Source organism: Sturnira hondurensis, unplaced genomic scaffold (assembly GCF_014824575.4).
Source record: "Sturnira hondurensis isolate 20B ecotype Veracruz unplaced genomic scaffold, ASM1482457v3 Scaffold0020374, whole genome shotgun sequence".
NCBI classification, from domain to species: domain Eukaryota; kingdom Metazoa; phylum Chordata; class Mammalia; order Chiroptera; family Phyllostomidae; genus Sturnira; species Sturnira hondurensis.
The window spans coordinates 82,195-91,956 of record NW_028093005.1 but is presented as its reverse complement, the minus strand read 5'-3'; positions in this window follow the sequence as shown (position 1 = coordinate 91,956).

The window sequence follows — 9,762 nt, the reverse complement described above, 5'->3', positions numbered from 1 at the left end:
AGGTAGTTTTTACTTTTCTGTCTGGTTTTCTCTTTGATATATTTGTTATTTAGTATTACGTTGCTTAGTTTCCATGTTGTTTGTGTTATTTCCAGTTTACTTCCTATAGTTGATTTCTAGTTTCATACCATTGTGGTCAGACAAAATGTTTGATATGAATTCAATCTTCTTGAATTTATTGAGACTTTTTTTGTGGCCTGATATGTGATCTATCTTGGAGAATGTTCTTTCTTTTTAAACTTTTCAGGCTTTTATTCTCTGTGTGTGTAATTTTTATAGAAACTAGGTAAAATTAATTTTGTATTTTACCTTTGTCTTTGTGTATTCCCCATATCATTAAAAAATCTTCAAATATATAATTTTTAATGGCTTCAGATTATTCTACTGTATAAATATATTGTAATTTATTTAGACACTTTTCTAGTTTTAGATATTTAAATCATTTTCTTTAAAGTACATAAATATATGAATGGCTATGTGCACTTGAAAAGAATATATGTTAAGTCTTTTGGGATGAAATGTTCTATAAATTAGTTAAGTCTGTCTGGCCTATTGTGATGTTTAAGACTATTGTTTACTTATTGATTTTCTATTGTTATTATTGTATTACTGTCATTTCTCCCTTTATGTCTGTTAATATTTGCTGTATGAACTTAGGTGCTTCTATGTTGGGTACATTGATGTTTGTGATTGTTATATCCTCTTCTTGGGTTGACCCCTTTATCATTTTATGATGCCCTTTCTTTGTCTCTTTTTCCAGACAAACCTTGTATTTTGCCTGATAGGAATATTGATACTCAGATTTTTTTTCATTTCTATTTCCATGGAATATATTTTTTTATTTCTTCCATTTAAGTCTGTGTGTAAATCTCTCAATCTGAAATGAGTCTCTTGTTGGCAACATATAGATGGGTCTTCTTTTTATCCATTCAGCCACCCTTTGTCTTTTGATTGAAAAATTTGAATATTTCCATTTAAAGTAATAATTGCTAGGTATGTACTGAGAGCCATTTGGTTAATTGTTTTTTGGTTATTTTTGTAGTTCTTTATTCCTTTCTTCTTCTCATGGTTTCTTCCTTTGTGGGTTGCTGGTTTTCTTTAGTGTTTGTTTTAGTTCCTTTTGTTTATTTATTTTTTAAATAAAAAGTGTATGTTTTGTTAGTTTTGGATTTGTGGTTACCATGAGGTTCATGTATATCTGTCTGTATAATGGTCTATTTTAAACCAATAGGTGTTTAAGTTTAAATGCACTCTAAAAGCACTATGTGTTTACACTTTCCTCAATGCTTTATGTTTTTGGTGTCATACTTTAGATATTTTTTCTTGTGTATCCATAACTGCTCATTGTAGTTATAATTGTAGCTACTTCTTTCTTTTAACTTTCATACTAGCCGTTTAAATGGCCAATTCACCTTGTTTACTATGTTTGCTATTACATAGATTTTTAAAATATATTTTCTTATTTCTTGTTATGGCCTATACTTTTCTGCATAAAGAAAACCCTTTAGACCATGGCCAGGTAGCCCAGTTGGTTAGAGCATTGTCCCAATATGCCAAGGGTTGTGGGTTCAATCCCAGTCAGGGCACATACAAGAATCAGCCAATGAATATACCGATAAGTAGAACAACAAATTGGTGTTTCTCTGTCTAAAATCATTAAATAAAAAAATTAGAAATAGGACTTCCGGCCAAGATGGAGGCATAGGTGGAAACACTGTGCCTCATCGCACAACCAAGTTTAAAGAAAACAAAGTTTTAGTAGTAAAAACTCAACCAAAACACAGAAAATTGAACTGTACAGAAGTCTGACAACAATGAGCCATTCAGCCAGACCAGTAAGGGGGGCGGAGTCAGCAGCTGGAAGAGTGGGGTTGCACAGAAAAAGTTGCCTGACCGATCCAGGCATGCAGGCAGCAGTTGGCAGATCCCAGGTGTGGGGTGGCAATAGGCAGACCCAGTGAGGGTGCAAGGTGGCTGGCTGATCATGGTCACACATTTGCGCACAGATAAACCAGGCAAAAAAAAATGAACAGTGAGACAGACCGCACAAACCAGGGCCCCAGCGCCAAGAATTAAAGCCTAAAATCACGTATTGGAAAAACCTTTGGGGGTCAAGGTGCCAGGAGAGGCTCCAGGCTCACAGAGAGTTTTTTGGAGAGACCCACAGGGTCCTGGAGGGTGCACAAGCCCACATACCTGGGAACCAGCACCAGAAGGGCCCGATTTGCTTGTGGGAAGCAGCAGAGGGGACCAAAATCCAAGAGAGAGCAGAACAAATGCCATTGCTCCTCTCTGACCCTGGCCCCACATACAGCGTCACAACCCAGTGAACTGGGTTGCCCCATCATGGTGAACACCTAAGTCACCGCCCCTCATACATGACAGGCATGAGCAGACCAAAACATTATGGCTCAGGGAGAACAGCTCAAAGCCCCAGAATCAATATTTCTAAGCGACCAAGGGATAGCCAAACTATCAGATGCACAGTTCAAAATATTGGTGATCAGGATGCTCACAGAACTGGTTGATTTTAGTCACAAATTAGAGGAACAAATGAAGGCTAAACTAATTGAAATGAAGGGAAATGCACAGGGAACCAATAGTGATGGAAAGGAAACTGGGACTCAAATCAATCAAATGGACCAGTAAGAAGAAAAAAATGACCAATCAGAAAAGAATGAACAAACACGAATTCAAAAAAATGAGGAGAGGTTTAGGAACCACCAGGACATCTTTAAATGTTCCAACATCCGAATTATAGGGTAACCAGAAGAGGAAGAGAAAGAGCAACAAGTGGAAAACTTATTTGAACAAATAGTAAAGGAGAACATCCTCAATCTGGTGAAGGCAATAGACTTCCAGGAAGTCCAGGAAGCTCAGAGAGTCCCAAAGAAGGTGGACCCAAGAAGGAACACACTAAGGCACATCATAATTACATTAGCCAAGATTAAAATGAAGGAGAGAATCTTAGAAGCAGCAAGAGATAAGGGGACAGTCACCTACAAAGGACTTCCCATCAGACTGTCAGCTGATTTCTCAAGAGAGACCTTAGAGGTGAGAAGGGGCTGGAAAGAAGTATTCCAACTCATGAAATCCAAGACCTACATTCAAGATTGCTCTATCCAGCAAAGCTTCCATTTAGAATGAAAGGGCAGATAAAGCACCTTTCAGATAAGGTCAAATTCAAGGAGTTCATTGTCACCAAGCCCTTACTATATGAAATGTTAAAGGGACTTATCTAAGAAAAAGCAGTTAAAAAATATGAACAGTGAAAGGACAGCAAATTCACAGTCATTATCAACCACACCTCAAACAACACAAAGTAAGAAGACAGCTAGATCAGGAGTGGAACCATAGAAATGGAGATCACATGGAGAGTTAGCAACAGGAGAGTGGGAGGAGGAGAAGGGAGGAGAAGGTACAGAAAGTAAGTAGCATAGATGGTAGGTAGAAAATAGATGGGGGAGGGCAAAAATAGTATGGGAAATATAGAATCTAAAGAACTTGTGGCACATGGACATAAACTTAAGGGGGGAATGGTGGGGGAGGGGGTGTGCAGGGTGGAGGGGCATAAAGGGGAGGAAATGGGACAACTGTAATAAGATAATCAATAAAATATATTAAAATACAGAAAACAAAAAAATTAAAAATAAAAGAAAGAAAACCCTTTAACATTTTTCATGAAGATGGTTTATTGGTTATTAACTCCTTTAGTTTTTATTTGTCTGGGAGGCTCTTTCTCTATCCTTCAACTCAGATGATAACATTACTGGGTAGAGTATTTTTAGGACTTTTTTCTTTTACACTTTAAGTATATCCTGCCACTTCCTCTGGGCTGTAAAGTTTTTCCTGAGCAATCAGTCAATGACCTTATGAGGTTTCCATTTTATATAACTAGTTGTTTTTCTCTTGCTGCCTTCATGATTAACTTTGGCCATTTTAATTACAGTATGCCTTGGTGTGGGTTTCTTTGGGTGCATCTTGTTTGGAATATCTGTGCTCCTTGAATCTGGATGTATGTTTGTTCCCCAGGCTAGGATTTTTTTTTGCTATTATTTCTTTAAATAAATTTTATGCCCTTTTCTCTGTCTCTTCTCCTGGGATCCCTATCATGTGAATGTTACAGTGCTTGATGTTGTCCCAGAGGTGCCTTAAATTGCCCTCACTTTTAAAAGTTCTGTGTTCTCTCTACTGTTCTGATTAGTTGATTTCCACTATTCTGTCTTCCAGGTTGTCAATCCGTGCTTTTGTATTATTTGATCTGCTGATTGGATCTTATTACATTTTCTAACTCTGTTGAAATTCTCATGGAATTTCTATATTCTACTCTCAAATCTGGTGAACATTCTTATGACCATTACTTTGTACTTTTTTTCCAGAAAAATCACTTATCTTGTTTCATTAGGGTTTTCTTTCTCTTTCCTCATTTAGAACATATTTCTATGTATTCTCATTTTGTCTAACTTTCTGTGTTTGTGTGAATTAGATGAAACAGCTATCTTTAAAAATCTTGAAAAAGTGACCTTGTGTAGAAACAACCTCTGTGTAGACTGTTTATAGAAGGTTTTGTTAAGGCAATTTTAGCCAAGGTGGGCATGTGTGGCACCTGGGGCACTGGCCCTCTGGCGCTGGAGCTGGCTTCAGATTGGGTGGTCTTGTGGACATGCATATACAGCTATTCCCTGATTGTCTAGGGACAAAGTGAGCTCAAGACAGCAGTGCCAGGAACATGCTATGGAGGTCAGCCAGACTCCTGGATAGAGCTCTTACCTACACTGCCTAGGTACACAGAGAATGTAAAGAGCAGCCTTCACTGGCACATATTTCACAATGCTTCTGGAGATCCCCAGCTTTTTTTTTATGCAATCTCACTTTTTGTTTGTTGTACAGAGCTGGTCAGCTAGCCTTCACCCGGTAGGTATATATTCAGTGTGATCATGGGAAGAGGCAAGTTCAACAACATCCTATGCCATGATCTAGGACCCACCTCAGAGAAACCACTTTAGAGTATTATTTATATTAGCACCAAACCATTAAATACTTAGGTGTGAACCTTACACAATACATGCAAAAATTTATATCTTAGTAATCACAAAATACTGATTGAAGAAATCATAGACACTTAAAGAAATGGGTAGATATAACATACATGGATTACAAGACTCAATATTGTAAATATATTGATTATCCTAAAACTTATATGGAGATTCAATACAATTCCAATAAAAATTTCAAAAAGATTATTTGGAGTACAAATTGATATTTTGATTGCAAAAGTTACATATAAAGTAAAAAACTACAAAAGCAAATTTATTTTTGAAAGTGAAGATAAAATAAGATGACTAACATTGCCTGCTTTCCAGACTCACTATTAATAAATATAATTAGGAAAGTGTTGTATTAGAAGAAAAGATAGAAATATAGATCAGTATAGAGAGCATAGAATAAATAGCATATAAAGTCCAGAAATGTATTCACTTGTATGTCATGAATTGGTTTTTGACAAAGGTACAAAGGCAATACAATGGATAATGTCTTTTCAATGATCAGTGCTTGAAAAATTAGTTCCATATGCAAAAAAAAAAAACGATTTGGAGCTCACACTCTATAATAAAGGATTGTGTACCTAAATATTTGTATGAATACTTAAAAAATTTTCCTAAATCTAGTTTCATGAAGTTGTGGAAGTCTGAAAGCAAGAATAGAGGAGCACGTAATGACCAGAATGGAGATGAGGTGCTATAGGTTACATCTATTAAAGCTGTTTGAAGTCAGTGTGGAGTTGGTTACTGTAGCTGTGTCTGTAGCTTGTTTAAGAGGTGAGGCTGAAAAATGGATAATGGTGCACAAGAAATATTCCAGGAGAACTTCTTCCAGAGGATGTAACAATAGTTTCATTGAATCAGAAGTGCAGCTGGAAACTTGGACATTTGTAGTTCTTATGTGAACCAACAGACGAAGATTAGGGTTGTGATTGTGCCTGGGATGGTGATTTTGGATACCAAGGGAAAACTGGGATGCTCTACACAACTAGGTCAGAGAAAATCATACATGAAATTTTGTGAAATTCACTTGTTATAACCTAGTACTGTCATTTCTAATAATAAATACTAACAAAACTATAAAAACTCAATAGAACAAGGCATATGAAAATGCATATTCTCTAGAAATAAAGGTATGCATAATATCTTGGGGTAAAGGAGCCCATCTAGCTCAGATGATGGCCAAGGAGAACATGGAATGTGTGGTGAAAGAAGAAGTTTTAAATGTCAACCATGGTCTTGCAATCAACTGCAACATAAGGAAGAGCTGAAGACTAGGATCAGTCTGGCACATATGTATGGTAGTAGAGATGATGGTGGCAGCAGGCGTAAGGTTTACTTAGAGAGGTAAGGGAATAGATGTACCTTGGTGGGATTCAAACTGAATTTTCTTACCAATCTAGGCTTTATGGAGATTGAACATGAACTGGGAGAGTTTATCTTTTCCCCTATTCTTGTCTCCTCCATATACATGCATATGGTTGGCTCATAGGGGTCTAATAGTTGTTTGCTGCAAATGTATCTTTCCCCTTGGGTGTCTTTTTGGTGAATTGGGTTGTAGTAATATTCTACCATCCTGAGAATCTTTCCAAATTATGTATCTTTTGTGGCCCTTGCTTAAAGTACATTGATTGCTTGTAAGTGCTCACCAGGTAAGGCCTCCTACACTTCTAGGATAATTTAGGATATTCCCACTCAGGTCCCTGTAGTTTTCATGTCTTCTCCAACCACCCTCCTCTATCCCCTTGGAAAATTAGGCTTCTGCCCTATAGGACTACTTTCCATTCCCTAAACAAGCAGTGTTTAAGCATTCATACACTGGCTTCTCCATATTCCACCCCCTCTCTGTCCCAGGCACTGTCCAGTGTGGTCAGTGACTATAATCAGTCACTTTTTGAAAAGATTCTGAGAGCATGTATCCTGAGAGATCCTTGGTAATTACTTTGTTTTTAATGAATTCCTCCAGGATCTAACCTCCTCTGGGATCCAAGGCTCCTGAGACCAAAGGGTGTGTAGAATGGGAGACGTGAGAAGGGATGTTGTAGCACAGGTGACAACTACAGAGGCTGTTACTTCACATGCCTTAGTGAATAAATGAGAACAGGATCTCAGACAAGGGTTCTGGAATCACCATCAGGCAGACTTGGTAAGTTGGGCAGAGGATGCACTGTTGATGGGATTGCAGACTGGTACAACCACTACGGAAAATAGTATGGAATTTTCTAAGAAAACTAAAAATGAACGTGCCTTTTGACCCAGCAATTCCACTATTAGGAGTATATCCTAAGAACCCCAAAACACCAATCCAAAAGAACCTATGCAACCCAATGTTCATAGCAGCACAATTCATGATAGCTAAGAGTTGGAAGCAACCTAGATGCCCATCGGTAAATGGCTGGATCAAAAAACTATGGCACATTTACACAATGGAATTCTATGCTGCAGAAAGGAAGAAGGAACTACTACCCTTTGCAACATCATGGATGGAACTGGAAAGCATTTTGCTGAGCGAAATAAGCCAGGCAGTGAAAGACAAATACCATATGATATCACCGTTAACAGGAATCTAAACAACAAAACAAACAAGCAAGACAAATATGACCAATGACACTCAAATACGGAACAGGCTGACAGGGTCCAGAGGGGAGAGGGGAGAGAATCATAGGGGAAAAGGGGTTGGACTCACATGAACAAGTATAAAGGACAATAACTAAGGTGGGGGGGCGGAAATGGGAGGGAGGTGGGGAGCATTGGGGGGGCAGGGCTGGGAATATAAGACAGAAAGCTGTACTTGAACAAGAATTAAATTAAAAAATTATTTTAAAAAAAAGAATGAGCTGGTCTGTTAGGGTCCTTCCTACTGGAGGGTCTTAATTACCAGGCTGTGTGATGTTTGGCTTGGGAGTTTTCAGGTATGATATCCCTCCACTTCTCCACTTCTAAGCCTCCTAAGACTTCCTCAAGTTCTAAAATATTTTGATTAATATTGTTGCAGAGTAGCTCATGGACTAGAGCATCATCTATATGTGCCAATGTTGAGGGTTCAATCTCTGGTCAGGGCACATAGAGAATCAACCAATGAATGAATCAATAAGTGCAAAAACAAATCAGCGTTTCTCTCTCTGTCTCTCTCTTTCTCTTTCTCTCTCCCTCCCTCCATTTTTCTCTAAAAATTCAATAAAATAAATAAATATAAAATATTTTGATTTACGTGGATAAGTTACAATCTTTTGACTAATAATAGCATTCATAAATATCACTTCCTATGGAATGTATTTCAACAATATAATATAAATTTAATATAATGACAGTTTTGAGGTACGCTTTAATACAACAGTTCCAGCCCTTGCTTTATTATAGAACTGCCCTGAGTTTTAAAAACCTTTGCATAGGTCCCATCTCAGCTATTTTGATTAAATTTGTCTGAGGAAGATGAGTGATCTTTATGTATAATAGTATCATATACAATTGCGGCTCACTGTGTCATCCCTAGACAACAAGGATCGGCATCAACACAGTGCTATTTTAAAAAGTTGCCACTTCTTATGTAATCAGAATTAGTGTTTTACTAGAAGTCCCAGGCAATTGGGCACAAAATTACATTGATAAATTCTATAATCCAGTGTCATATTTAGTGCTAAATGGTTGAGGCTAGAGACTTTTTGCTCTGTGAAAATGTAGCAGGAGTAATGACTTTTGCTTGAAAGGACTTCTGCTTCCTTTAAAGTTGGAGAAATGCATGTCTCAGCCTGAAGCACAGCCAGTAAATATTTGTGAAACATGGACCACATGGAGGCATTGCACCAGGTGCAGTTGAGACATGGTCTTTCCTGTGTGGATCTTACAATCTGGCAGGGAAGACAGCTGTGAACAAATAATCCCAATGGAGACAAGCACAATGTGCCATGAAAAACAGAAGTGGTGCTCACCTGTGGGGAGACATAAGGTCCAGCTTGGTATGTGACATACAATGTACCTGCAGAATAAGTAAGGGAAAGCCTGGTGAAGGGAGTGCAGAGGTAGGAAGATGTTAGGCAGGAGGAAAAGCAAGCACAGAAAGGTGGAGGCAAAAAATTGTCACACTGAAGCCAGCAGTACTAGAGAGAGGTATGGGAGTGCATTGTGGGGCCAAATGAAGCTGTGGTGGTAGAAAAGGTCAGGACATGAGCACTTCTTAATTTAAATATATATAGGAAAATGATCATGAAAAATTGTTAAGTGAAAAAGCAGTTGATAACATTGTGATTGTATCTTCTATTTTCATAAATATTTATTTGTAGAAATTTTATATTTTGATCCTCAATGTCAATATCTGAAGTCTTTGGGAATGAATCTGTTGTTTATTGTTTCTACTGATTCACAAAAATGAATATAGTTGGTTTAAAATATGATATTAGTTTCACATGTATAATACAGTGACTTGACATTCATATACCTTACAATGTTATCACCACACAGTCCAGTAGGCATCTGTCACTCTGCATAGTTTTCACAACATTATTGGTTATATTTCCTTTCACTGTATGGGTGAAAAAGATGAAGCGTGTTTTTGAAAGGAATTTTCCTGTATCTTAAGAATAATGGGGATACATGAAGACTTGAGGAGAATGATGATCAGGTTTCCATCTTAGAATGCCACAGTGAGACTGAGAGATACTTAAGAAGTAAGGTTCCAGCATGAAGCAGGAATATGAATGAAGAGCTGTTTCAATAGTCATTA